The sequence below is a fragment of the Micromys minutus genome (genome assembly GCF_963924665.1).
Source record: "Micromys minutus genome assembly, chromosome: 4".
NCBI classification, from domain to species: Eukaryota; Metazoa; Chordata; class Mammalia; order Rodentia; family Muridae; genus Micromys; species Micromys minutus.
In genome coordinates this window covers 26,885,445-26,911,971 of record NC_137973.1, presented here as the reverse complement: position 1 = coordinate 26,911,971, position 26,527 = coordinate 26,885,445, and the positions used below count along the sequence as shown (strand labels likewise).

The 26,527-nt window shown below is 39.7% G+C and overlaps 1 protein-coding gene across 3 annotated transcripts in view; it reads right to left on the bottom strand.

Annotated features, from left to right (window-relative positions):
• The window catches only part of GATAD2B (GATA zinc finger domain containing 2B), a 66,495-nt gene that overhangs the window by 30,202 nt on the left and 9,766 nt on the right, over window positions 1-26,527 (bottom strand). Inside the window, exon 1 of one of the 3 annotated variants that reach the window (XM_080915714.1) lies at window positions 23,086-23,139. The exons of the other annotated variants lie outside the window; for them this stretch is intronic. The gene's annotated coding sequence lies outside the window, so the exon portion shown is untranslated. Of the gene's footprint in view, window positions 1-23,085; window positions 23,140-26,527 lie in introns of those variants that run through there. 3 annotated transcript variants of the gene reach the window in all.

Here is a 26,527-nt window from a genome sequence, read left to right as displayed (position 1 = left end):
CTCACTCACTCAGTCACTCACTCAGTCACTCACTCAGTCACTCACTCAGTCACTCAGTCACTCACTCAGTCACTCACTCAGTCACTCACTCAGTCACTCACTCAGTCACTCAGTCGCTCACTCAGTCGCTCACTCAGTCACTCACTCAGTCACTCAGTCACTCACTCAGTCACTCACTCAGTCACTCACTCACTCAGTCACTCGCTCACTCAGTCACTCACTCAGTCACTCACTCAGTCACTCACTCACTCAGTCACTCGCTCACTCAGTCACTCACTCAGTCGCTCACTCAGTCACTCACTCACTCAGTCACTCACTCAGTCACTCACTCAGTTGCTCACTCAGTCACTCACTCACTCAGTCACTCGCTCACTCAGTCGCTCACTCAGTCAGTCGCTCACTCAGTCGCTCACTCAGTCACTCAGTCACTCACTCACTCAGTCACTCACTCAGTCGCTCACTCACTCACTCACTCAGTCGCTCACTCACTCACTCACTCAGTCACTCACTCAGTCACTCAGTCACTCACTCAGTCACTCAGTCACTCAGTCACTCAGTCAGTCACTCAGTCACTCACTCACTCAGTCACTCACTCACTCAGTCACTCAGTCACTCACTCACTCAGTCACTCACTCACTCACTCACTCAGTCACTCAGTCACTCACTCACTCAGTCACTCAGTCACTCACTCAGTCACTCACTCACTCACTCGCTCACTCACTCAGTCACTCGCTCACTCACTCACTCAGTCAGTCACTCACTCAGTCACTCACTCACTCACTCGCTCACTCACTCAGTCACTCGCTCACTCACTCACTCAGTCACTCAGTCACTCACTCACTCACTCAGTCACTCACTCAGTCACTCACTCACTCACTCGCTCACTCACTCAGTCACTCAGTCACTCAGTCACTCACTCACATTTGTGACCCAGAATTCAAGAAGCTTGGGTAGAATAGAGATGGCTCGATGGTAAGGTGCTTGCCTTTCAAAATATATATATACATTTTTAAAAAGGATTTGTTTATTTTATGTGAGTGCACTGTGGCTGTCTTCAGATACACTAGAAGAGGACATCAGATCCCATTACAGATGGTTGTGAGCCACCATGTGGTTACTGGGAATTGAACTCAAGATCTCTGGAAGAGCAGTCAGTGCTCTTAACTACTGGGCTATCTCTCCAGCACCTATATATATTTTATAACAGAGTAATAATCAACTATCTACAGTTTGACATCCTTTCATGCTTAAAAACCTGTTCTTGCCATTTTTTAACAAAGTCCTTTCGCCTCAAGACTACTAAATAAAGATAGGCAAGAAAGTTCATTTGTTAAAGTACTTACAGAAAAAAACTTCAACCCTCAGAATCTTTTAAAAAGAACAAACAACAAAGCCAGCTGTGGTGATACATGACAGCAATGCCAGGCACTTCCAGGCTAGTGAGAAACCCTGTCTTAAAAAAGAAGAAAAAAAAAAAAAGGCAAAACAAACAAACAAGAAACAGCCAAACAGAACAGAGGTCACCTCAGAAATGACACTATGGCCTATACATATAGAGTAACAGATGCTTTGGTTTGCATGAGACATGATGCAGTTTATCCCCTAATGATGAGTAACATTGCCCCAGTTAGAAGGGTTAGATTATACGGTTCTCTTAGGCAGTTTTTCCCTTATGTGTCTTGTCAAGACATTTTGAACATGCCAATACCTAGTTAGTGAATTACTTGTCCACTTCCCCTGAATAAACTACAAACTCCCAGAGAGATCAAAAAGGTATGTAGTAATTTCTTTCTTTTAAAATTTTGTTTTAAAGACAGAGTTCCTCTAGGTATCCCTGAAATTTGCTATATAGATCAGGCTGATGTTGAATTCACAAAGATCCCTGTATGCCTCTGCCTACCATCCCCAAAGTGTTGGGATTAAAAGCCTGTATCACCACCCCGGCTGTAATTTTATTTTCTTACTTTTGAATCCACCTTGGACACAACAAGCACTCTAGCCCCCCTTGATAGAATTTCTAGCTTCAAAATCTGTCTTTTGGGGGGGGGGGGATGGAGAAATGGCTCAACAGTTAAGAGCTAATTAACTGTTCTTCCTGAACTTGACTCCTGGCTAATAACCACCTTTAATTCAAGTTCAAGGCTCTTTTCTAATCTCTGCAGGCACAGCAGACTTGGTACACAGAATAAGTAAATCTAAAACAGTAAGAACCTGTCTTCTGCAAATAGATCCTAAGAAAAGGATCTATTTAAAAGAAAGGCTGTGGAACTAGACAGTCATTCATAAGGTCAGAAGTTTGATTGAAAAATAGGATAACATACTCTAGGATTAACGGAAGAAGAAAGGAGGAGGGGCTGAGGAAGGACAACTACTACTACTCTATGAACTGGAAGCCTCACTAGTCTATGCACTGAGTTCTAGAACAAGCAGAGAGATGCATAATGAAACTGTCTTTAAAAAAGACAGTTATGGTGACTCACACCTATAATCTCTTTACTGTGTGGTTGGGGCAGGAAGATTACTGAGTTAGAAGCCAGTCTGGGCTACAGAATGAAATTGTCCCCAAAAGTTAAAAAATAACCATACAAAACAAATACCAGAAAAAATTCAAGAAGTGTGATATATATCTCCAAAGTGTTCTCATTTCAGACATTACCAAGAAACAGCCCAGAGCCATACACTGAAAAAAAAAAAAAAAAATACAAGCACTAATGTTCAGAGAGAGACTGGAGCACTCTTCGGCATTATTTATTTAATTTTGAAATGAGGCCTCAGTATGGAGCCTTGGCTAAACTAGAACTTGCTACATAGACTAGGCTGGCTACTGAAACTCACTAAGACCTGCCTGCCTCTGTAGTCCCAGTACTGAAATTAAAGGCGTAAACTACCACGGCTGAGACATTTTATTAGTTTAGTGAAATTGAACATGGCATCTCCAATATGATGGTAAATATACATTTGAATATCAAACTCCTTGTCATGTATCTATCTTTAGTTGTCTACAAAATCTCTGCTAAATAATAATTAACTAGAATCTACTAATTTCTAAATTAACTATTTACTAATTAATGCTTGGCTATACTTTAGTTTTTCAATTTATAATGCTTATACACATGATCCAACATTTCCACAAAATAAGCAAAGTAGTAAATCTGTTAAGATTTGGATGTTCTGACTTATCTATCTTCCTCGAAAATGAGTTAGTCTGAACAGAGTCTCTCATCAAGACATCTCAATCAGAGAGAATAGTACCTGGTGATAGACTATTTATTTAAATGGAGCTGTGGTCAGGGAATCCTCACAGAAAGTCTCTGTCACACAAAAGTTGAAGTAAAACACATCTGGTTCACATAGGAGCAAACTGGGCTTCCTGGGACTGGTGAAGAGGCTACTTCTCAGTTGTCAACAAAAATTTTCATTTTCTGAACAGCAACACTATTCAAAGTAGTCTGCAGCCTATTGCTAGTTGATAGAAAACTGTGCCACAGTAAGTGCATGAATGATACTCAACATGTATACACAATTTTTAAAAATAATTTTGGCTGTAATCTGTCCATTTATTTCTCAATACTGAAAAATGACTAGGCTTGGGTTTTATGCATCAGTTTTGTTTCCATAATAATCCATCCAAACTTGATAACAAAATTAATCCATACTATGTATAAACAAACAAAAAATGGTCTTTCACAACAGTGAACAACAATACTGGCCAGACAGGGTGGAACATACCTGTAATCCCACATATTTGGGAGGCTAAGGAAGAAGGACAAAATTTTTTTAAAAAATAATTTTTTTTTCTCTAAAGGGCTAGGCATTGGTGAGATGGCTTAGTAGTTAAGAGCACTGGCTGTTTGTTCTTGCAGGACCTGTTTTGGGTTCCTAGAATCCACCAGCTTACAAACTGACTGTTCCAGGAGATCCAAATGCCCTTTTCTAGCCTCTGCTGGCCATGCATGCACATGATGCACCTACATGCTGTATGCAAATAACATATACACATACAATACAAATAAACACATCTCTAAAATAAATTTAAAGGGCTAAAGCAGTATGCAGTGACAGAGTCCCTGTTCAGAGCACTGCCTTTGACCCCCTCAGAATAGCACAAAAAAAAAAAAAAAGTTTGTGTGTGCATGTGTAATGGTAACAACTCAAACTTATGTGGGACCCAAGGGTATAGTGTCAGTTTTAACTTTTTTTTTTTTAACACAGGCAGGTTCTCACAGATAAACTGGCCTTGAAGTTGATATTTAAAAAAAAAAAAAAAAAATCACAGGATGACTTATTTTCTGATCCTCCTTGTCTCCACCTACACTCAGTAGTGGAATTGCAGGCATGTTCCACCACATCCAATTTATATAGTACTACAAGTACTCTACCAATTGAGCTACATACCCAGCTTCATTTTCTTTTACTTTTTAATATAATAGTTCTGTGCATCACACTTCTGTGACTATGCAAATGCCATAGTGTGTGTGTGGACATCAGAGGAAAACCTGAGGGATTTCTTTCCTTTCACTATGTGATTTGGAATATTAAACTTAGGTAGTCAGGTTTGGTGACAAGGATATTTAGCCACTGAGCCTACTTTAAACCAATGTTTCTTAAAATGTCATTTCAGACTACCTACATCCAAAATACAAGGCAAAAACATAGTTTCATAGCAGCAAAATTTATACTGGGGAGAGGGAAGCTCAGCAGCCTGTATTTTACCAGATTCTTCTAATAAAATTTTTCAGTGGTTTAAAATATTTATTTTATTTGTATAGGCATTTTTCCTACATGACACACGTCTACCATGTGTGTCTAGTGCTCCTGGAGGTTGGAAGAAGACACCAGATTTCCTGAAAGTGGAGTTATCAACAGCTGTAAGCTGCCATGAGTCTTATGAGGAGGGCAATCAATGCTCCTAACTGCTAAGCCATTTCTCCAGCCTCCAGTTGGTTTTTTGGGGGTGCTGGGGGAATCTCTCTGCATTAACCTAGAACTTACTATATAATCCAGATTAGCCTTGAATTCTCCATTCTTCCACTTCACCTCCTAAGCATTGGGGTTATAGGGGTACATTACAATGTCCAGCTTCTCCAAATAGTTATTAGTTTAATTATTAAACTTTCACAAAAGAAACAGACAAGTAGTTGTATTATATATATAAAAAAGTCTCCCTCAGGGTGACTTGGAAATTATGATCTTTTTGCCTATCCTCCTAAGTAATATCACATCCAGCTAAATATTATTTTTAAATAAAAGGAAAACAAGAAATTTTTCATATTTTATAGCACAGCACTAATAAGAATGAGCATTAGAAGAATCTTTCAAACTGCTCCTAGAAATCACCCTTTCCCAAGTACATACACAAGAAAGCCTTCTCAGATAAAGCACCTTCCAAGTGACATGTTCATCACAGTCTGAGGACAGATGGAACAAAGTACACTCTAATAGGAAGAAAATTAACAGGTATATAACTGAGGGATAAGGAAGATAGAAGAGGAGGGATCAATATTTGAGCAAATGTTAGAATGGGCTAGTAAGTGTGCATGCACACACATGCACATCACTACATCACTTCATTTTCTTCATGTTTTCCTATGGAGTTTGGATTATTCTCATTACCTGGGAACCTTGTCTTTAAAAAACAAACTTCCCAGAATTGGGGATTTAGCTCAGTGGTAGAGCACTTGCCTGGCAAGCGCAAGGCCCTGGGTTCAGTCCTTAGCTCCTGAAAACAAACTTTCCTAAGACCTCATGACAAAACAGAATGATTAAAGTCTGTGTGTACTTCTAACATCCAGAACACTGCCACTCCTCTCCCACAACAAGGCTGTGAAGTAGACTTCAACTCTCAGCAAACAGATACTCATACTAAAGAAGGTGTTCTACACATTCTGCTTTGTCAGTGAAAACTTAAGTCTTACTTCCTACAGATACATGTGTACATACAGACCATACAGTCCCCAAATTTACTCTCATAATCATACTAATAATGCAAAGAACTTGAAAACGGCAGTCTTTGGGAAAATATGCTAAGAAGTGTTTGCGACAGAAAAAAGTCATCACTAAAACCTTAAGGTCTCATACACAAACAGTTCCAGTGGTTCTCATTCACTCCCTCTGTCCTCCTCCCACCCACCCCAACCATGTCAAGCCTTTAACTCAAAATTGCAACCAAGAGGTAACCAAGAAGCCTGAGTGCTGGGATTCAAGAGTGTACCAAATGCCTGGCTAGATGCACATGTAATTATAAATTAAAGTAAGTGTTTAAAAGTGTATTAGCTGAGAGTGGTGGCACGAATGTTTGATCCCAGCACTTCAGAAGCCCAAGCAAGTGGATCTTTGTGAGTTTGAAGCTACTATGGAGAGAGAGTTAGCTGTGGCTATACAGTAAGACTCAAACTCAAAAACAAACAACAATCCTCCAGAACAGTCCTTCAAGAATAATCATAGCCCAGCAAAATGGCTCACAACAAAAATACTTGCTACATAAGTGCCTGACAACCTGAGTTCAATGCCAGGAGCCCACTTAAAGGTGGAAGGGAGAAACTTATTCCTCAAAGTTGTCCCTGGACACAAACAGGTGCACTTGTACATGTATATATATATACATACAAATAATAAATATAAAAATTTTTTAATAATTATAACTCTAATAAGAAAAAAGCATGAAGATGTGTACTATACATAATGGACCTAGGACTTCTCTTAATGATAACTGATATACTTTTATAAATGTGTGTGTGCAGGCATGTGAGAATTAACAAGAGTCAATTCTCTCTATCATGTAGATCTCAAGAATCAAACTCAAACTCAGGCTTGGTGGAAGATGCCTTTAACTGCTGAGCCACCTGGCCAGCCTTATTTCTCCTTTTAGGAAATGACATCCTAAGTAGCCCAGACTAACTTTTTTTTTTTTTTTTTTTTTTTTTTGAAATAGGGTTTCTCTGTGTAGCCCTGGTTTGTCTTGGAACTTTCTTTGTAGACCACACTGGGTTCAAATTCAAGAAATCTGAGTGCCTCTGCTTCCTGAATGCTCGCATTAAAGGCACGTAACACCATGTTCAGCCTGTATGAAACTCATTCTGTGTAGCCAAACTGATCTAGAAACTCTAGAAGCTTCTACTTTACAAAGGTTAAAGTTTGAAGGCTATATAATTATACCTGGCTAATTCACATATTTTAAAGAAATAAATGTAATTACCAAATTATATGTCTCAATTGTTCTTCAGATATTAGTAAATCTGTGACCGCGACTTCCAAGTTTAGGTGTAGAGCATTTGCTAGTTATGTGCAAGCTCCTCTATAGTTGATTCCTAGCACACACACCCCAAATATACATACATCATTCATACATATATACATAAAGAGAGACACACACAAAATGAAATAAAAACAAACAAAAAACCCCACAAAAACCCTTCAATTAAATGAAAGAGCATGTTTTCTAGTAAACCAGAAACAAAATGTATTTTTCATGTCCTGGAAAGCTCACAGAACAATGGATTCCCATCCTGAACAAGTTCCACTACCCTAATGCAAACCAGATAGCTGAACTCCTTCCAAGCTCACTAATGCTCTATATTGCCAGCCATTCCCAGCAATTAACTATATGTTTCCCAGGAATATAAACCTCTTTATTTCATTTCCCTAAAGGAACCTAAACACATACAAACAAAACTGCAGAACAAATTCTTCAAATGGGGCCATAAAAGCCCCAAAAAGAAAGCAAACTGGAAACAGAACAAGAAACAAAATTATCTCTAAATGTACTGCTTTAATGAGATGACTTTAGAGGTTGCTTCTATACCATTCTAGAAGTAGTAATCTCTGGAACTTAGCAATTGTCAGAGTGAAATACTAACAATCCCCTGAGAAAAGCATGGTTCCAAATGTGGGTCTATTGAGTGCTACTATTTCTCATTAGGAAGAGATTTACTCAACAAGGAAACAGAAGAAACTACTCTGGTCTCTGTACAAGATGGTAATACAAAGGACAGATACCCAAAGTACTGCTTATATTATTATGTATAATATTTAATATTAATATAATAATATTATTATTATAATTAACAAAGAGCTGGGCATGGTGGCTCATGCCTATGAACCTAGTACTGGAGAGGTTAAGGCAGGAGGATTGCCCCGAGTTCTTGGCCAGCCTAGATTAGCAGCACATAAGCGTGCTCCAGAATAAGGCCCATCTCAAAAACACAACACAACACAACACCATTACCTGGCAACAATACTGTGGTGGTTTGAATTAAGAATGGCACCCACAGGCTGGAGAGATGACTCAGTGGTTAAGAGTACCGGCTGTTCTTCTAAAGGTCCTGAGTTCAATTTCCAGCAACCACATGGTGGCTCACAACCATCTATAATGCCCTCTTCTTCTGTGTCTGAAGACAGTGTGTCAGTGTACTAACATATATAAGATAGATAAATATTAAAAAAAGAAAAGAAAAGAATGGCCCCTGCATGCCCACAGACTTAAATGGTCACCAAGTGGTGAGATTATTTGAAAGGATTAGGAGGTGTGGCCTTTTTAGAGGAAGAGTGTCAAAGGAAGTATGCTCTGAGGTTTCAAAAAATCCAAACTAGGGCTGGAAAGATGGTTCAATGGTTAAGAGCAATGACTACTCATCCAGAGGTCCTTAGTTCAATTCCCAGCAATGACATGGTAGCTCACAACCATCTGTAATGGTATCCAATGCCCTCTTCTGGTGTGTCTGAAGATAGCAATAGTGTACTCACATAAAGTAAATAAATAAATCTTAAAAAAAAAAAAAAAAGTCCAAACTCGGCCCAGTGGATCTCTCTTCCTGTTGCCTTTGGATCTGCCTTCAGATCTAGATGTAGAACTGTAAAGCCACCGAGAGCACCATGTCTACCATTGTGCTTCTATCATTCCCACCATGATGACAATAAACCAACCCTCTGAAACTGTAAGCAATCTCCAATTAAATGCTTTCCTTTATAACAGCTGCTGTGGTCATGGTGTCTCTTCACAACAATAGAACATTATCTAAGACAGATATTAACTAAGAAAGTAGAAATAAATTTGGGAGGCTAGGACTATAGCTCAGTGGTGGAGTACATACACAACTGGTGCCTTGGTTTTGATCCTGGGCACAATATAAAAGGGAAAAAAGACATGAAGGGAGGAAAAGAGATTTGATGAATCTAAAAAAATAACCCAGCACAATAAGATACTGGCAGGTTGCTACAAACATCAGCATTGCTATAGGGTATCAAGCCTAAGTACTAGTTTAAAGAGAAGTACAATTTATCAACTCTCTTCTGAAACATACGGTACTTCTCTAAAATCAAGTGGACATATTAAGAAGTGGATTTAGAATCTGTCTTAGATTACACTTGAACTAAGTATGGATCAGACTCATATTTGGGTAATGAACATTAAGGCATTTAGAGCTCCCTAAAGGTTTTGTTTTTAACTACATGCACATGTCGCTATTTGTATGGAGTTATGTGCACATGGATGCAGGTGCCCTTGAAAGCCAAGAGGTCATGGGGTACTCTTGAGTTGGAGATACAGGTGGCAGGCAGTAAGGCACTGTGTGGGTGCTGGGAACTGACTCAAAGCCTCAGGAAGAGTAGTACATGTTCTTAATTGCTAAGCTATCTCTCCAGCCCCTTAAGTGGCTTTTGTGACCATAACTTAAGAGTATTACCAGAAAGAACCCTCAAGACCTTAAAGTAAGAATAGCTTCTCAGTGGCTTTCCTTGCTGTTTCAATTTAATAAAACCAAGATTTCTCCTAAGGTTGTTTGTTTTAAATTTTCTCCTGTCCCTCCCCTCCCCAAGACCTTTCAAGGTTTTATAATAGCTTCGTTTTTACTTACTGCCTATTCCATTTTACTCTCCTAGTCAAACTTGTCTGTCCCAATCTTTTGTTTGGCAACTTCACTCCTATATTTGCATACTACCACCCTTGACCTCCTCTTACCATGCATCTGCATAAGGGTCATCTAAAAATCTTAGCAAAATGTGTATTTCCCAGTTCTTAATGATAAGTCTGCTCATTGCCTATATCATAATTAACTTCCTGGATTGACAAGATGGCTCAGCGGGTCTAAGGTACTTGGAACCAGCTAGGCGATTTGCCAAGACTTACATGGTAGGAAAAAATTCAGCATGCTGTCCTCTGACCTCTACATATGCCACACCTCTCCTCCAATAAACATTTAAAGAAAACCAAAACTAAAAAATTAAACTCCCTACTAAAACTCCATAAAATCTAATTTTTTATTCATACTTCCTTTATGAATATACTTTGGAAAAATTCTCTCAGTTCTCCAATTCCACTGACATCACTACCTCAAATGCCTCCTCCTCTGCAGAACAACTGTTACTGCTTCTGGAGATGAATGCACACACGCACACTTGTGCGTATACATAATACATACATACATACATACATACATACATACATACATACACGTGCACACACATACCATTTCCTACATACCCTAAATGTTTATAAAAATTAACTTCTTTCTTTCATAGCAATAGACATTGTCCATATGGCTTGTTACATCACATTCCCTAGCCTAAGGCCAAACTTAACAATGGAAGAAAGAAATGATGTACACCACTTCCTGGATGGCTGTGATTAAGGAGCACTTACTACTCACTCCCAGAGGGCCAGAGTTCAATTCCCAGACCCACTTCAGATGGTCACAACCAACTCTAGAGCATGTGACATCTCTTCTGGCCTCCTTAGGCACTCTCTCACACACATATACATAAAAGGGGTAGGTAGGGGGGGACAGGGGAAGAGGAAAGCTCTGGAATTCGAACTCCTCCTACTGGTAGGAAGCCCATCTGTTCCACCTCACCCTCCAAAACTTGTTGGATATTCAATTTTTTTTCTTTCTTTTTCAAGACAGGGTTTCTCTGTGTAGTCCTGGCTATCCTGTAACTCAATCTGTAGACCAGGCTGGCTTTGTACAGAGATCTATCTGCCTGCCTCTACCTCCCCAGTTCTAGGATTAAAGGTATGTGTCACCTCAGCCCTGCTGGATACACAAATTCTTAAGCCCCACTCCAGACAGTGAGGCTGATATTCTAGGGATCACAGATGATGGTGTTCTTAAAAGGCATTCAGGTGATTCTGGTCATCTCTAATATGCCAGCAACAAATGGTTCTCAGGATTGGAAGAAAATTCAATTCTTTAAGATTTATTTTCATTTATATGAGGAGTACACTGTAGCTGTCTTCAGACACACCAGAAGAGGGCATCAGATCCCATTACTGATGGTTGTGAGCCACCGTGTGGTTGCTGGGAATTGAACTCTGGACTTCTGAAAGAGCAGTCAGTGCTCTTAACCTCTGAGCCATCTCTTTCCAGCCTCTGAAAATTCAATTTAAAGGGTATTTAAAGACACTGTATGGGACAACAAAGTAACAAGATGACACACCCTGGGCAATAATAAATACTTCTTTCTTGTTTGAGCCATTGCACTTTTGGATCTTTGGTGTCAGGGTCTCTTTAAAAGGATACTCAAAGATCAAGGAAAAGCAGTCATAGCATTCAACTGTAACCATAGTACCTGAGAGATGAAAGCTAGTAGATCAGGAGTTCAAAGTCATCACTAAATACACAGTAAATTTAAAGCCAGCCAGGGCTACATGAGATCCTGTCTCCTGTCATTCCTATCTTTTGCAATAAATAGAAGAATACTCAATTCAGAGGCTAGAGCTACAGCTTGGTGATAAGAGTACATTCATGAAAGAAGTGCTTGATTCCATTATACAACTTCACCACACAAACCAAAACAGAAAAATTGACCCAAAAATTAGCTATACCCTGAGAACCCTGGCTTCTGTCCTCTCAACGCAGTTCACAGTAATAGCAGTACAACCACACACCACACTTCTATTACAGAGTCACAGCATATACCCATTCTGCAAGATTATAAAAGCTCTGCTAAGCAGAGTAACAAACACCTGCAATACCAACTACTTAGGAGATGAAGGCACAAGGATCATCTGGGCCCAAGAGTTCAAGGCCAACATGGGCACTTTTTTAAAATTACAATACTGGCCACTGAGATGGTAGACTCTTGCCAGGCAAGCCTGATGATGACCTACTAAACAAAAACAAAACCAAACCAAATGCTAGGTGCTTAAAAGTACAAACTTTACATTATCCTCCTAGCAAAAGAAAAAAGGTTTACACCAAACTCAAGACCAAAAATAGCTATTTAAATGTGTGGCAAGAGCAAAGATTTATTTGTAAAACCAGGCCCAATAGTCCATACCAGTAATCCCAATACTTGGAAGACAGAAGCAGAAGGATGACAACTTCAAGTCCAGCCTGGGAAACAATGAATTTGATGCTTAGGACAATTTCAAATTTCTCCTTCCATACACTGTAAATTGTATATAACCCCACAACAGACAGCAGAAACACCATGTTATATACAAGCAAAAAAAAAAATTTTTAAGTAGCTTATAAACATTAATGGTGTTATTATCTGGCTTTTTTGCTTCTTTGGTAAGTGCAATAGCTCTCATGCACCCATCCAGGAACCTATGGGAATTCTGAATTAGAAATAATTCCAAAAGTATCTTAACAAATTACATCTATTCAACTTCTAATGCAAATTTCTCTTCTAGTTATGCCCTTCCCAAGTAAAAACACCTCTGAATAAGAGCAGAAAGAGATCCAAAACAAACTGCCACACCCCTCTTAAAAGTCACTACTGCCCCTATGAATATGGTCACTTCTATTTGTAGAGCAACTCATTCTCTCATATTTACTGCAATGTAATTATCTATTTTAAGACAGCAAAGAAAATGTGTATGTGTGCATGTGTGTCAAAAAGATCTTTTTATGTTCTAAGCCTTCCCCCCCCTCTCCTCGCCCACAGCCAAGCAAGCAGAGATGACGTAGACTTCCTTATATAAGAGGCTGTGATTTCTTAGACTGCAGGCTTTTCCCTTTGTGTTCTGTATATGCTTACACACACGAGAGCGCGCACATTCTCATTTCTTCTCACAACCCCCTGGCATGATGCCAGCACTCAGTCAGCTGGTTCATTCCATTCACAGAGCAGTTTAGAGCTAACATGGAAGGGGGTAACAGGGTAAGGGAAACTAGAACCATCCTGCTGCAGACAAAAGAAAAAAAATTTTTAAATGAAGAGGGGAAGGAGGAGGAAAGGGAAAGAGGAGAGAGGGCGGGAGGGGGCTGAAGAGAAGACATTCCTTAACAACACCCTGCCTATAGCATCATTGTGAATACTGGAGTCAAAAACCCTCATCATTATAGCAAATGGATGAAGCAGAGGGAAAGAGGATCCAAACAGAAAGGATATTATATGAGAAACAATTATTCCATAATAAGACTTTAAAAAGCAACAATGTTTTATTACTTCAATTCCACCAGAAACCACAGTCAGAAAACTGTTGTGGAGAACTCAGAACAATTGAGCTTCTACTTTTAAATAAAGAAAAAAGGTGTGGGGAAAGAAAGACTGTTAACAGTTTTATATAATTTCTGTACTCTCTCCCCTAGTTGCCAAGAAATATGGAGACAAAGAAGGATATACAAACATAAAAGGAAAAAAAGGAGAAATGGATTTAGACTGCTTGTTTCCTTCCTTCCTCCCCGTTCCCCCCACTCCGCCTGTGTGGGGTCCCTCATTCTCCTTCCTATTGTGTCTTTCCTATAGTAAGAGAGGCTCTCAGAGGTGGCCCCATGCAAAGCAACCCCTATGAGAGACCTGCACAAACCTGGTCTCCAAGCGGTTATACTGCTCTGCCAATCACATGGTGTACTGTTATATTAAACAAAAGAAATAGGGGGATGCTTACTTTTACCCATGATGCCTAGCGGGGGTGGGGGGACCAGCTGTAGCCAGTTTATAACCCCAGGACATGAAATTTTCTCTAATTTTAAAGTCATTTGTGGTACAAAAATCAGTTATTTTTCCCACCCTAACTAACCCGCCCCTGCACCCATTATTCTGGCCTAATGCCAAAGTTTGCCTTCATTCATGAGAGCTAGTTTCCTCTCAAATCATGATGCTTTAACTGTTTAGTTTCCACAGTTCTAAAAAACACAAAATCAATACAAAGCATACCCCCCCAATACTACAAAACAAAGACCTCCTTATTTGGTAACCCCTCCACACTAAATACCCTCAAACTCAAGATCTTCCTAACAGCCTTTGTGAGTGCTGGGATTACTGGGACTGAATGAACCCACAAGACAGAAACTACTTTTCTTCATCCTTACTTGAAGTACTATAAGCCAGGTACTGATAAGCCAGCAGACATATTTGTCAAACTTTGTTTGAGACAGGGATTCACTATGTAGCTCTGGCTGTCCTGGAACTCACAATATAGACCAGGCTGGACTCAAATTCAAAAAGATTCACATGCCTCTGCCTCCCAATGCTGGGATTAAATCCATGTGCCACCACATTCAGATCAAACCCTTTCTTTAGGGAAGAAAAAAAAAAAGAGACAGGAGCTGGAGAGATGGCTCAGTGGTTAAGAGCACTGACTGCTCTTCCAGAGGTCCTGAGTTTAAATCCCAACAACCACATGGTGGCTCACAACCATGGTGGCTTCTTGGTGTGTCTGAAGACAGCTACAGTGTACTCATATATTAAAAAAACAAACAAACAAACAAAAGACAGTCTCACACCATAGCCCAAGCTGGCAACAACAATCAACCCAGCCTTAGCATCCTGAGTGCCAGAATTACAGGTGTCATCAACCATACCCAGGTTCAAAATTTTCTCTGAAACTGTTTTACAGGTTTGATGCAGCCGTATCAACTGACAATACTTAGGACAGTTGAAGCCAGAACTAACACAATCACAGCAGTTTTACAACCAATTAGTATAATGGCACCTGCATATTCACAATCCTGGGAGTTTTACTTTTAGCAGAGCTAGAAATGTGACATGTCATAATCCTGCCAATGAGCTATAACCTCATTCTACTTCTGTTTTTCTTTCCTCTGTGTATGTATGTACCCAGAGCCTTGTAGATGTTAAATGAACCCTTAGTTCCCAGAACACTTTTTAGAAAAAGATTTTTATGTATGTGTGTGTGCCTGCATGAATTTGTATGTACTACATGTGTGCAAGTGTCCAAAGAGGCCAGAAGATATGAAATGCCCTGGAGCTGGAGACATAAGCCATTGTGAGCTGCCTGATATGAGTGCTGGGAATCAAAACACAGTTCCTTTGCAAAACAGTAAGAGCTCTTAGCCACTGACCCATCTCTCCAGTGTCCTGTGTACACAACAGGCCTTAAAAATGGGTTTATGCCAGGGGTTGGAGTAATGGCTCAGCAGTTACAAGCACTTACTGCTTTTGCATAGGATCCTGGTTTGGTTCCTATGCAACATGTGAGCACATAGTGGCTCACAACCATCAAGAAACTCCAGTTCCAGGGGATCTAACCCCTCATCTGTATCACTGAAGTACATGTACTGAATGTATATGGGGCAGATATACACTCAGGCACACACATACACAGGCATATACACAAGCACATATAAGAACTAAAAATGGTTTATGCAAATTTGAGATGTAGTTTAGTAAAAACTATAAATAAAACTAAATGTGAGGCACACATGTGAAGAGCTTTAAAAAAGTTCAACGTCCGTATATAAGGAGTTAAAGGCTGTTCTAAACTACATTAAAAAGAATGTAGTTCACTAAAAAGAAAAAATGAACTGGAGAGATGACTCAGTAGTTAAGAGTATTAACTGTTCTTCCGGAAGACCTGGGTTCAATTCCCAGCACCCACATGTAGTCCACACCTGTCTGTAACACCAGGCCCAGGGCTTCTGACACCCTCATATAAACATACATGCAGGCAAAACATCAATGAACATAAAATATACAAGTTAAAAAAAAAAAAAAAAAGACATTTCCCCAAAATGTAAGGGAGTCAAAATGTGGTAAGAAAAATATCCAAACAAACCAGAGAAAAGGAAGCCTAGTCCAGTTGTTTTGTGGAGGCTCTCTCTCTTAGCTAAGAGTGTTCTAAGATCTTTGTCTACCCAGGAACTAAAGACTTTGATAAACAACAAGAAACAACACTGGCAGTGAATGCTTTCTTTTTCTTCCTCCTCCTCTTCTTTTTAAAATATATTTACTTCTTTTATGTACATGAGTACACTGTGGCTGCCTTCAAAAGAAGGCATCAGATCCCATTACAGATGGCTGTGAGCCACCATGTAGTTGTTGGAAATTGAACTCAGGACCTCTGGAAGAGCAGTCAGTGCTCTAACCACTGAGCCATCTCTCCAACCCCAGTGAGGACTTTTCAACTAATATATACAATCAATATACCACCTCAAGAGCCTGCTTTATTTGATCCTGTGAAAAATCAAAATATACTCAGACAACAAAGCCCTTATTTCTCTCCAAAAGCAAAGTTCCTAAAATTGTGAATAAACAAAATTATACTTAATTTTTTAAATGTTTTCCAAGACAATGCATTAAATTTATATTTTCAGAAAACTGGAAATTGGTATATAGCTCATTGATACTATTTACCTAGCATGAAGGAGACTCAAGTTTTGAGTCAGGAGGGTTGAGAGGAGGGAACCAGGAAGAGAGACTGACTGGAGACAAGGTCTCACTATTGGTAGCTTTGAACTCACTACATAGACCAAGCTGGCTTTTGACTCACAGAGATCTGCCCGGATCTGCCTCCTGAGTGCTGGAATTTAAAGGCAAGCACCACAAATTATGTGTATATCTGTATGTAGGTTTGTGCACATGTACAGCCCCAGAAGACTACACGAGAGTGTCAGATCCCTGAAGCTGGAGGTCATGAACCACCCAATGTAGTCATTATGTGCCCAAATAAGGTCCTCTGCAAAAGTGGTATAACATTCTTAATCACAGAGCTGTCTCCTCAGTCCCTCAATAAATAGGTAAATAAAATAAAATCCAAAAGAAAAATCGAATCTATACCAAGCTATCACATGACTGATAATTGTAATTCTCAGACATGACAGGCTACACTTTTAATAGGTCCCAATCACAGTTCTCCAGGAGGCAGAGGCAGGCAGGTATCTATGGGTCAGCAAGTTCCAAGCCAGCCAAGGCTACTCTCCAAAGACAGGTATTAGAAAAAACAAAATCAAAAAACCTCAAAAATCAAAAAAAAACAAAAAAACTTTCCAGTCCAAAAATTGTAACTTGGGGAAAAACTGAGATAGGGCTTAGTGACAACCACTTACAACATGCCCTGTTTACAGCATTCACTTAACACAAATTAAATACAGAGTAGCACTTTTGAAAGTAGTCTCCCTTAATGTGTTTACTCAATAAGTCTTAACATGTAGCTGAGAATAAAGCTCAGTTATCAGAATACATACCTAGCATGCTCAAAGTCCTGGTTCAATCCCTAGCATTATGTAAAATTGAGCACATCTGTAATTCCAGCACTTGGGAAGTAGGAAGTCATACTTCTATATACTGAGTTTGGAGACAACCTGAGCTGCATGTAACTCTGATTGGAAACAACAGCAAAAGGACTAAAGAGATAACTCAGAGGTTAAGAATATTGGCCGTCCTTCCAAAAAATTCAGGTTCAGTTCCAAGCACCCACATGGTGGCTCACAACCATCTATAACTCTAGTTCCTGGGAATCCAATGCCTTTTTCTGGTCTCTGAGGTAAATGATCAGGCATGGAAACAGTGCCCAGACAAAGCACCCATATATGTAAATTTTAAAAACTTAAAAGTTGGTCATACTTCACTCAATGACTTACTTGACTACTATATAGAAAGAGAAATTATACCAGGTATATTTCATCTTTAATATAGTATGTATGTTTTTCCTTTTTTTTTTAAATTGGATATTCTCTGTATTTACATTTCAGATGTCATCCCCTTCCCCCCAGTCCCATTCCTCCTCCCCGTGTAATATGTTTTCTGTGAGGGAGTTTCTTTCCCAAAGGAATTGAGGCATTGCACTGTCTACTCCTAGGAAACAGAAACATGATCACCTACCGTATTAAAGTAGTTAACACTTATAAAATTAATAATTAATCTTTCCAGAAGGCAAAACAACTCTAACATTAAAGTCCACAAGATGTCTAACTAAGGTAGTCCTAAAGTCCTGACCTAGTCTTGAAGTCACAGATACTATTGGTTCTGGGTGACCAGGAGCATTAACAAATTATTTTTCTCTTTTTGGTTTAAGACAGGGTCTGTGTAGCCCTGGCTGTGTTAGAACTCACTCTGTAGACCAGGTTAGCCTCAAACTTACAGAGATCCACGTACTTCTGTCTCCCAAGTGCCTGGGATTAAAGGCATGCAACACAACTGTCTGGCTCTAATTTCTAAATGCTTGACTGTTAACTAGGTTTCATTCTCTTATTTCCTTTCCTCTATCTTTGCAAAGGCATCACTATCTTTCTATTTTAGGCAAGTCATAAATACTTGCATTTATCTGACAGTGGAATTCAACTTTTGGCTAGATATGACAAATATCCATAATCCCAGAAACTGACAGATGTAAGGATTGCCACATGTTCAAGTCCAACTTGATCCACAAAGCACATTCCACACAAACTAAACCTTTACAGGAAGACCTGCCTACACCCCCCCAAAAAAAATCCCATAAGATGGCTCAGTGAGTAAAAGGTTCTTGCTGACAAACCTGATAATCTGAGTTTTATGTTTTATCCTTCACACCTATACAGTAGAAGAGAACAGACTCCTGAAACTTGTCCTCAGATCTTCATGCATGGTATAACAGATGTGCTTGTTTGCTCTCTCTCTCTCTCTCTCTCTCTCTCTCTCTCTCTCCCTCCCTCCCTCCCTCCCTCCCTCCCTCCCTCCCTCCCTCTCTCTCTCTCTCTCTCTCTCTCTCTCTCTCATTCTCTCTCCTCTCTCCCTCTCCCAGACCAGAGAAATTATTCAGCAGTTAAGAGCATTTGCTGCTCTTATAAAAAACAAACTAGGGTTAGAGAGATGGCCCAGTAGCTGGGAGCACTGACTGCTCTTCCAGAGGTCCTGAGTTCAAATCCCACAACCACATGGTGACTCACAACCATCTGTAATGAGAACTGATGCCCTCTTCTGTTGAGAACTGATGCCATCTTCTGTTGTGTCTGAAGACAGCTACAGTACTCATATAATTTTAAAAAGAAAACTCTAAGTCTAGTTCCCAAGCAGCTTTATAGGGATCTAACACCTCTGGCCTCTGTCAACACCAGCACACGTGCACATTCTCACACCAACAGACATACACAAAATTAAATCTAAAAGCAATCCCTCACCCCTAAAAACACAACTCAATCCAAACTTCTTAAAGTGCTTGTTTGTCTTCAACTAAGTACCACCTCACATAGGAAGGTAAAGGGTACTTTTAGTAGTCATATTATTATCACATCTTTTTTAAACACTTGATTTTACTTTTTGGTGTGGCATTCTTCTGTTGCTCTCTACCAAGAGAGACTGAAAGCAGAACAACAGGTTAAGAGCCTTGCTAAGCTTCAGCATGAACTCAAAGCCAGCCTGTATAACTTACTAAGCCCTGTATCAAGATAAGAAACATAAAAAGGGCCAAGGTTATTGACAGACCATCTGCCTCATATAAATGAGGCATTGGTATATACACAGTACCAGGAAAAAAAAAAAACCTCATGCTAAATATGTGCCTCTAAAATACACTTTTTTAATATTTTCAACACTAAAATTCATTATAAAGAGTGATAATTTTGAAACTTGATGGAAATTATATTATTCTAGATTTAGATACATAATTGAAAGTTCTTTAGTTCATAAAGTTTTAATGTGGGGATAAATAAGTCAAACTATCTATATAAAGATTCCAAAACATGGAGGCTGGAGAGATGGCTCAGAGGTTAAGAGCACTTCCAGAGGTCCTGAGTTCAATTCCCAGCAACCATATGGTGGTTGACAACCACCTGTAATGGAATCGGATGCCCTTTTGGGTGTGTCTGAAGACAGTGACAGTACACTCATATACATAAAATAAACCACAAACAAAACTATTATGAGCCAGCCTCTAAGGGAATAGGAACTTTACAAGAAGACTAACAGAGTTAACTAACCTGGACCCTTAGGGCTCTCAGAGATTGAATCACCAACCAAAGAGCATACACAAGTTGGACCTAGGTCTCCCCACATATATGTAGCAGATGTGAAGCTTGGTCTTCATGTGGGTCCTCAACAACTGGAGTAGGGGCTGTCCCAAAAGCTGTTGCCTGTATGTTGCTTCCTAGCTGGTCTGCCTGGTCTGGCCTCAGTGGGAGAGGATGCGCCTAGCCTCACAGAGACTTGATATGCAGGGGAGCTCCCACCTACTCAAAGGAGAAGGGGAGAAGGGATTGGGGAAGAACTATAAAAGGAGGTGACTGGAAGCAGGGTAGTGAGTAAGTAAAAATATAATACTAAATAAAAAAAATATAACATAGATAACAACAACAACAAAAACTATTGAGAGACCTAGTCCCAAAACAATTTTTTTTTTTTTTTGATAAGCAAGAGACTGATTAAAATGAGGTATAGCAGAGGAATCTAAGAAGCAGGGGCTATAAGCCATGGAACATCTCTTAATGTTTACCCCTGAAATTCAAGAGTGGCAAGTATTCTGGTCCTTCCTTTCTTCGTCTATACAGTTGCAGTTTCTCACTCATTTTTATACAAAAAAGTTTTAAAGCTTTTGTATCAGTCAGTATCAAGTATCCTGTTCATCTTTAAAAAGGAAGAGGGGGAAAATACTAATTGAATTGAGATAATTTGGGAGAAAAAAATTTAAATTAAAAAAATTTTTTAAATCTTTCAAAATAAGTAAATTCTACATTCCAAAAGAAAAGTAAACTAAAGGAGACAATTCTAAAGCAGTGCTTCTCAACCTTCCTAATGCTGCAACTCTTTAATACAGTTTCTCATGTTATGGTGACTCCCAACCAAAAATTATTGCTATTTCATAACTGTAATTTTGCTACTGTTAGGAATCATAATATAAATATCTGATAGGCATGATATCTGATATATGCCCCACAAGGAACCCACAGGTTTGATTTAAAACAAAATGGGAAGTAGAAAGGACAAGAACATCGACTTGAAAACCTTAAGACTTAAGTATTTTCATAGACAAGGAACTCCCAACAGCAACCAATACAAACTTCTAAGTTCAGAAAAATCATGCAATTCCATGTATACATTCATAAATTGCCTGCCTAGCATAGTAATGCACATGCCTTTAATCTCAACACTGAGGAGGCAGAGACAGATGGACTCCCTATAAGTTCTAAACCAGCCAAAGAATACATAGTAAGACCCTGTCTCAAAAGAAAGAAACAACCCTAAAACAGCCATAATTTCTTAGGCAAAAACATAAAAGCACTGGCTTTGACATAAACTGCTTTGTGTTTGTAGTACTGGAACTAGAACCCATGGCTACTGCCTACACTACTGAGCCACATCTCCAGCCTTGTTCATTGCCTTTTATATCCAATGTAACTTTGCTAAGATTCTTTTTTGCTATCTCATTTTCTGTGTTTAACTTTCATTTGCATTTAACTTGGTTACTAATGATAATGACATTAATTTATGTATTGGCAAGTCATGTGTAAATTTTCTATAAAAACTGTTTATTTCATATTATTCCAAACAATAAGTCTGGAGAATAAGAAAATTATAACATAACTGGGGTAGAGATATAGCTCAGATGGTAGAATGTTTGCCTAGCAAAATTAGATTTCATCCCCAGCTCAGCATAAGGCAGGTGTAGTGGTAAACTTCAGGGCTCCGTAAGTATAGTAGCAAGAAGACCAGAAGTTCAGGGACATCCTCAGCGAACACAGAATTTATCTTTTATTTTTCAAAACTGTATGGTGAAGTACATGCCACAGTGTGTAGGTGGAGGCCAGATTGATACATACTAAAAAACTCTAAAATCATTGAAGAATCAGGGATGGGGGGATGAGATAGCACCATTGGTAAAGTACAGATAAAGGGCCCAATGCTCAATTTCAAATCCCCAGCATGGTGGCATATGTCTACAACTCCTGCACTATTGGGTCTGAAATAAGGTTTTTCCTAGAGCTCCCTGGCCACCAAGTATGGCCAATCAGTGAGCTCCAAGTTTAGAGAAGAAAAATCGTCTCAAAAATAAGGTGGAGAGAGAGGAAGATGCCAGACATCAACCTCTGCTAAGCTATGCATTTTAAAAGGCTAAAATGATAACTACTATATTTTACACATTTCCCACATATCTAGAAACCTGTATGCCAGGTTTGCTATTAACGTTTTTAAAAAAACAGAATTTCTTCAGGCATGGTGGCTATACCTTTATCCCCAGCAGAGGCAGGGAGATCTCTACCACAAGCCATCCTGTCTCCACACTGAATTCAACACCAGCCAGCACTACATAGTGATACAGGAAAACATGATAAATTGCCACTTTCCAAAGGCTTCCTTACACATTAGTTATAAACAATGTACAAAATCTTACAATTGCCATACAAGCTGCAGTTTGATTTCTAGAACCCATAAGAGAGGAACTAACAGCTCCAACAAAGGCCACGGCACTCATGCAGCTGCACACACACACACACACACACACACACACACACACACACTGGGGTGGGGGTGAGGGGAAGACCCTGAAATCTTAGTTTCCTCTTTTCATGTCCTCAAATAAATCTAGAGCACAATGAAAAAGATGATATGGTGACAAAAGCCTATAACCCCTGCCTATGAGAAGTGGAGGCCTCAAGGGAAGCCTCATCTACTCATTGGGTTCAAGGTCAGACTGGGCTATATCTAAGAACCTGTCTCAAAGAAAACGCCAAATAAAATAAATAGATAAGGGCTGGAGAGATGGCTCAGTGGTTAAGAACACTGACTGTTCTTACAGAGATCCTGAGTTCAATTCCACATGGTGGCTCACAACCATCTGTAATGAGATCTGATGCCCTCTTCTGGTGTGTCTGAAGACAGCAACAGTGTTCTCACATATATAAAATAAATAAGTCTTTAAAACCGAATCCCAAAACAACTAAATATCAGGGCTAAAGACATAGTTCAGCAGTTAAGAGAGCACATACTCACAAACTGCACTTGCAGAAGCCTGGGTTTAATTCCCAGAACCCATGTCAATGGCTTACACTCTCCATAACTCCAGCTCCAGAGGAATCCAATGTTTTTGGCCTTTGCTGGCACCTACAGTCAAATGCACATAATCCATAAAGACAGACACACACACACACACAGAGACACAATTTAAAAATATATACTTTGTTTAAAAAAACAAAACAAAACAAAACAGACATTTGGGTTTGGTGGCTGTTTGCTCTATTTTTTCCCCTGAGAAAAGGCTTCAACTCATCTTGCTGACCAAGCTAACCTCAAACTTGTATCTATCTTTCTGACTCTGGCTCCTGGCAGCTGAGAATACAAGTGTGTGCCACCATACTTGAATGCTGTTTTGTTTTTTAAGATTTTGCTAGGCAGTAGTAATGCATGCCTTTAGTGCCAGCACTTGGCAGGCAGAGGTAAGTGGACCTCTGAGTGTGAGACCAGCCTGGCCTACAGATCAAGTCCCAGGAGAGCCAGGGATACACAGAGAAACTGGTCAAAAAACCAAAAAGAACAAAGTTTTAACCTTTTGTGTGTCTGTCTGTATATACATATGAAGGTGCTGTGGAAGAAGCTGAATCCTAAAATTGGAATTACAGGCAGCTGCTAGTTGTCAAAGGTAGTTGGCAGAACACAGAGCTTTCTACAGCAATTCCTCTTAACCACTGAGTTATCTCTTTAGCCCCTCATTTTTTTTCATAAAGTTTCATTATATACTTGGTAGTTTTATTATATATTTGGTATATATGTAAAATACCTCATTAGATCTAGATCTCAGATAAGTTACCACTATTTAGTACTCCTTAGACCTCCCTCAAGGTTAAGATGTAACTGCCATATTCCTGCTAACTACAAAACACTGCTGTAAAAGGTTATTTTCTACTTGCCCATATTCCTTGAAAAGCTTTCAGTTCAATATTAATAATAGTCAAATGGGAAAAGATACCAAAGCTGAAGGTACAGAGTTAAATATCAACTTAAAGTATTTGGGAAAGGAGTGGGGTAAGCTAGCAATAATGGATGACACTGATGACCCCAACCCTTAGGAGATTAAGGGAAGAGGAACATGAATTCTAAACAATCTATATGGAGCCAGCAAGATGCCTGCTGCTAAGTCTGATAACCTGAGTTCAATCTGTAAAACTCAGGAAGCAGAGAATCAACTCCTGCAAGTTGTCCTATAACCTCCATACAAGCATACACACCCATCTCCTCTCTACAATAAACGTAGTAAGGAAAATAAAATAAAATTAGTAGAATCTATGTATGTGTATGTATGTAGTAAAGCCCTGTATAAACAAGCCAGGCATAGTGGTGCATTTACTTAATCCCAGCACTTGGAAGGCAAAAGCAGGCAGATCTCTGAATTCATGGCCAGCTGGGGCTACAGAGCTAGTTCCAAGATGAGGACTATTATACAGAGAAACCCAATCTTAAAAAACCAAAAGGAATAACAAAGTTCTAAGTAAGGCTAAAGTAATGGCTCAGCAGTAAAGAGCACATACTGTTCTTGCAGAGAACCTGAGTTTGGGTCCCTATATTACAACTGTCCGGTAACTCCAGCTCCAGAGGAATATGACACCTCTATCTCCACAGGAACCTCACCCATGCACAGACAGGCAGAGAAAGATATACCCTCATGCATGGGCACCACCCACTTTAAAAAGATGTCTTTGTGTGTGTGGGCATCTGAGCTCGTGTGCACACACATACATGGGACACATGTAAAGAGGTCAGAAAAGGTGTCAAATCTCCTAGTGTTGAATTACAGGTGATGAGCCACCCAATACAGGCCCTTTGGAAGAGAAGCACATGCTCTTAACTACTATGCCATTTCTTTAGCTCCATCTAAAGATATCGAGTGACAGCCAGGCAGTGGTGGTGCACAATTTTAATCCCAGCACTTGGGAAGTAGAGGCTGGCAGATCCTTGAGGCTACAGATTAAGTTCCAGGACATGGGTATAAAGAAAAATCTTGTCTTGAACCCCCCCCCAAAAAAAACCCCAAACAAACAAATCAAGTGACTCAACTAAGATTTCTCTTCCAGTGAGTTTGGATTTGCCCTTCATGGACTTAAGCCACTTCTACATGACAATTAGAAGGCACCTGGCACATGGAGGAAATTCTCTGCTTTACCACTAATGTCTCCTCCATCAGCCCATGTACTCAACTACACATGACCATAGAGGACTTTCATGGTAATCTAACTTATGGCACCATGGTAGGCATGGAACTTCACATTCCCTTACTGATTACAAATCCCCAAAGGATCTCCTAAACATATGACATCCACCCCTGCCTCACTGTCCAAGGGTCCCTCAAATGCCCACTTTTGTGGGACTTCCTATCCCTTCGGTGCACTACCAGCCTATACTAAGTGTAAAATTCACCAAGGACTGCCCAATATTATAATCTAATCTCACACTTGAAATGTGGAGGTTTACCTCACACAATGCTTTCGATATTACTCCCTATGTTAACAGGGATCCCATTTGATTCAGATATGAACCCATTATGAGCAACTGGGATTCGTGTGGCCTAACTGACTTGATTTACATCCTCTTACTCTCCTAAAAGGTGGTCATTTCTTTAATGGAACTATTTCCACATAAATTGGTCAGGGAAAATGTGGACTGGGGCAAGCCCGGTGAATGTAACTATTGGCAGCGAGATTGGCTGGAAAGCCACCCCAGTCTATGTCCAACATCCCTTTTTCTTTCTGGTCACTAATACCTCCACCGTCAGAAACAGCCTTAACTGCTTTAATGAGAAATGTCTCTTGACTGCCTGCTGGATGTGATATTCAACAATGGCTATCCTGATGAGGGAACCAGCCACTATTTGGATGACTGTGGTAAATACCACCCACTTTCATGCTGTCACTCTGATGGCCCAGACTCACTTATAACACCTACACTGGGGAAAGAGGGATTTTGGAATTACAGCTGCCATCACTGCAGGCATTGCCGGGGCAACAACAGCTGCTGTTGTCTTGACCCAGGCAGCCACTACAGCAGACTGTCAATGCTGTAGTCTTTAAGTCAACTGAGGCACTGCAGACACAGGAGGTACTAAATCAACATCCTTATCAAGCCACCCACTTTTACCACAACAGATTGACTTGCTTGCAGAAGAGCTGGCCCTTGTTAGGGACATGTCTCTATTGGCATGCCACTCCAGGTTTCACTCAATCAGCCTAACCTCTTACCAGATACACAATGCCACTGAAGCCCAACAACAGCTGGCTCAATATCTTAAAGGTACGTTCCTAAAAAAAAAAAAAATCAGGCAAATTCCTTAAATATTCTGCACTGTTAAGGGAGAACATAGCCAGCCTCTCAATATGACCAGGGTATCTGTACTCTGCCTAGATGCTGGATTCTTGGGGAAAATGTGGGACCATATTAAGAGGCT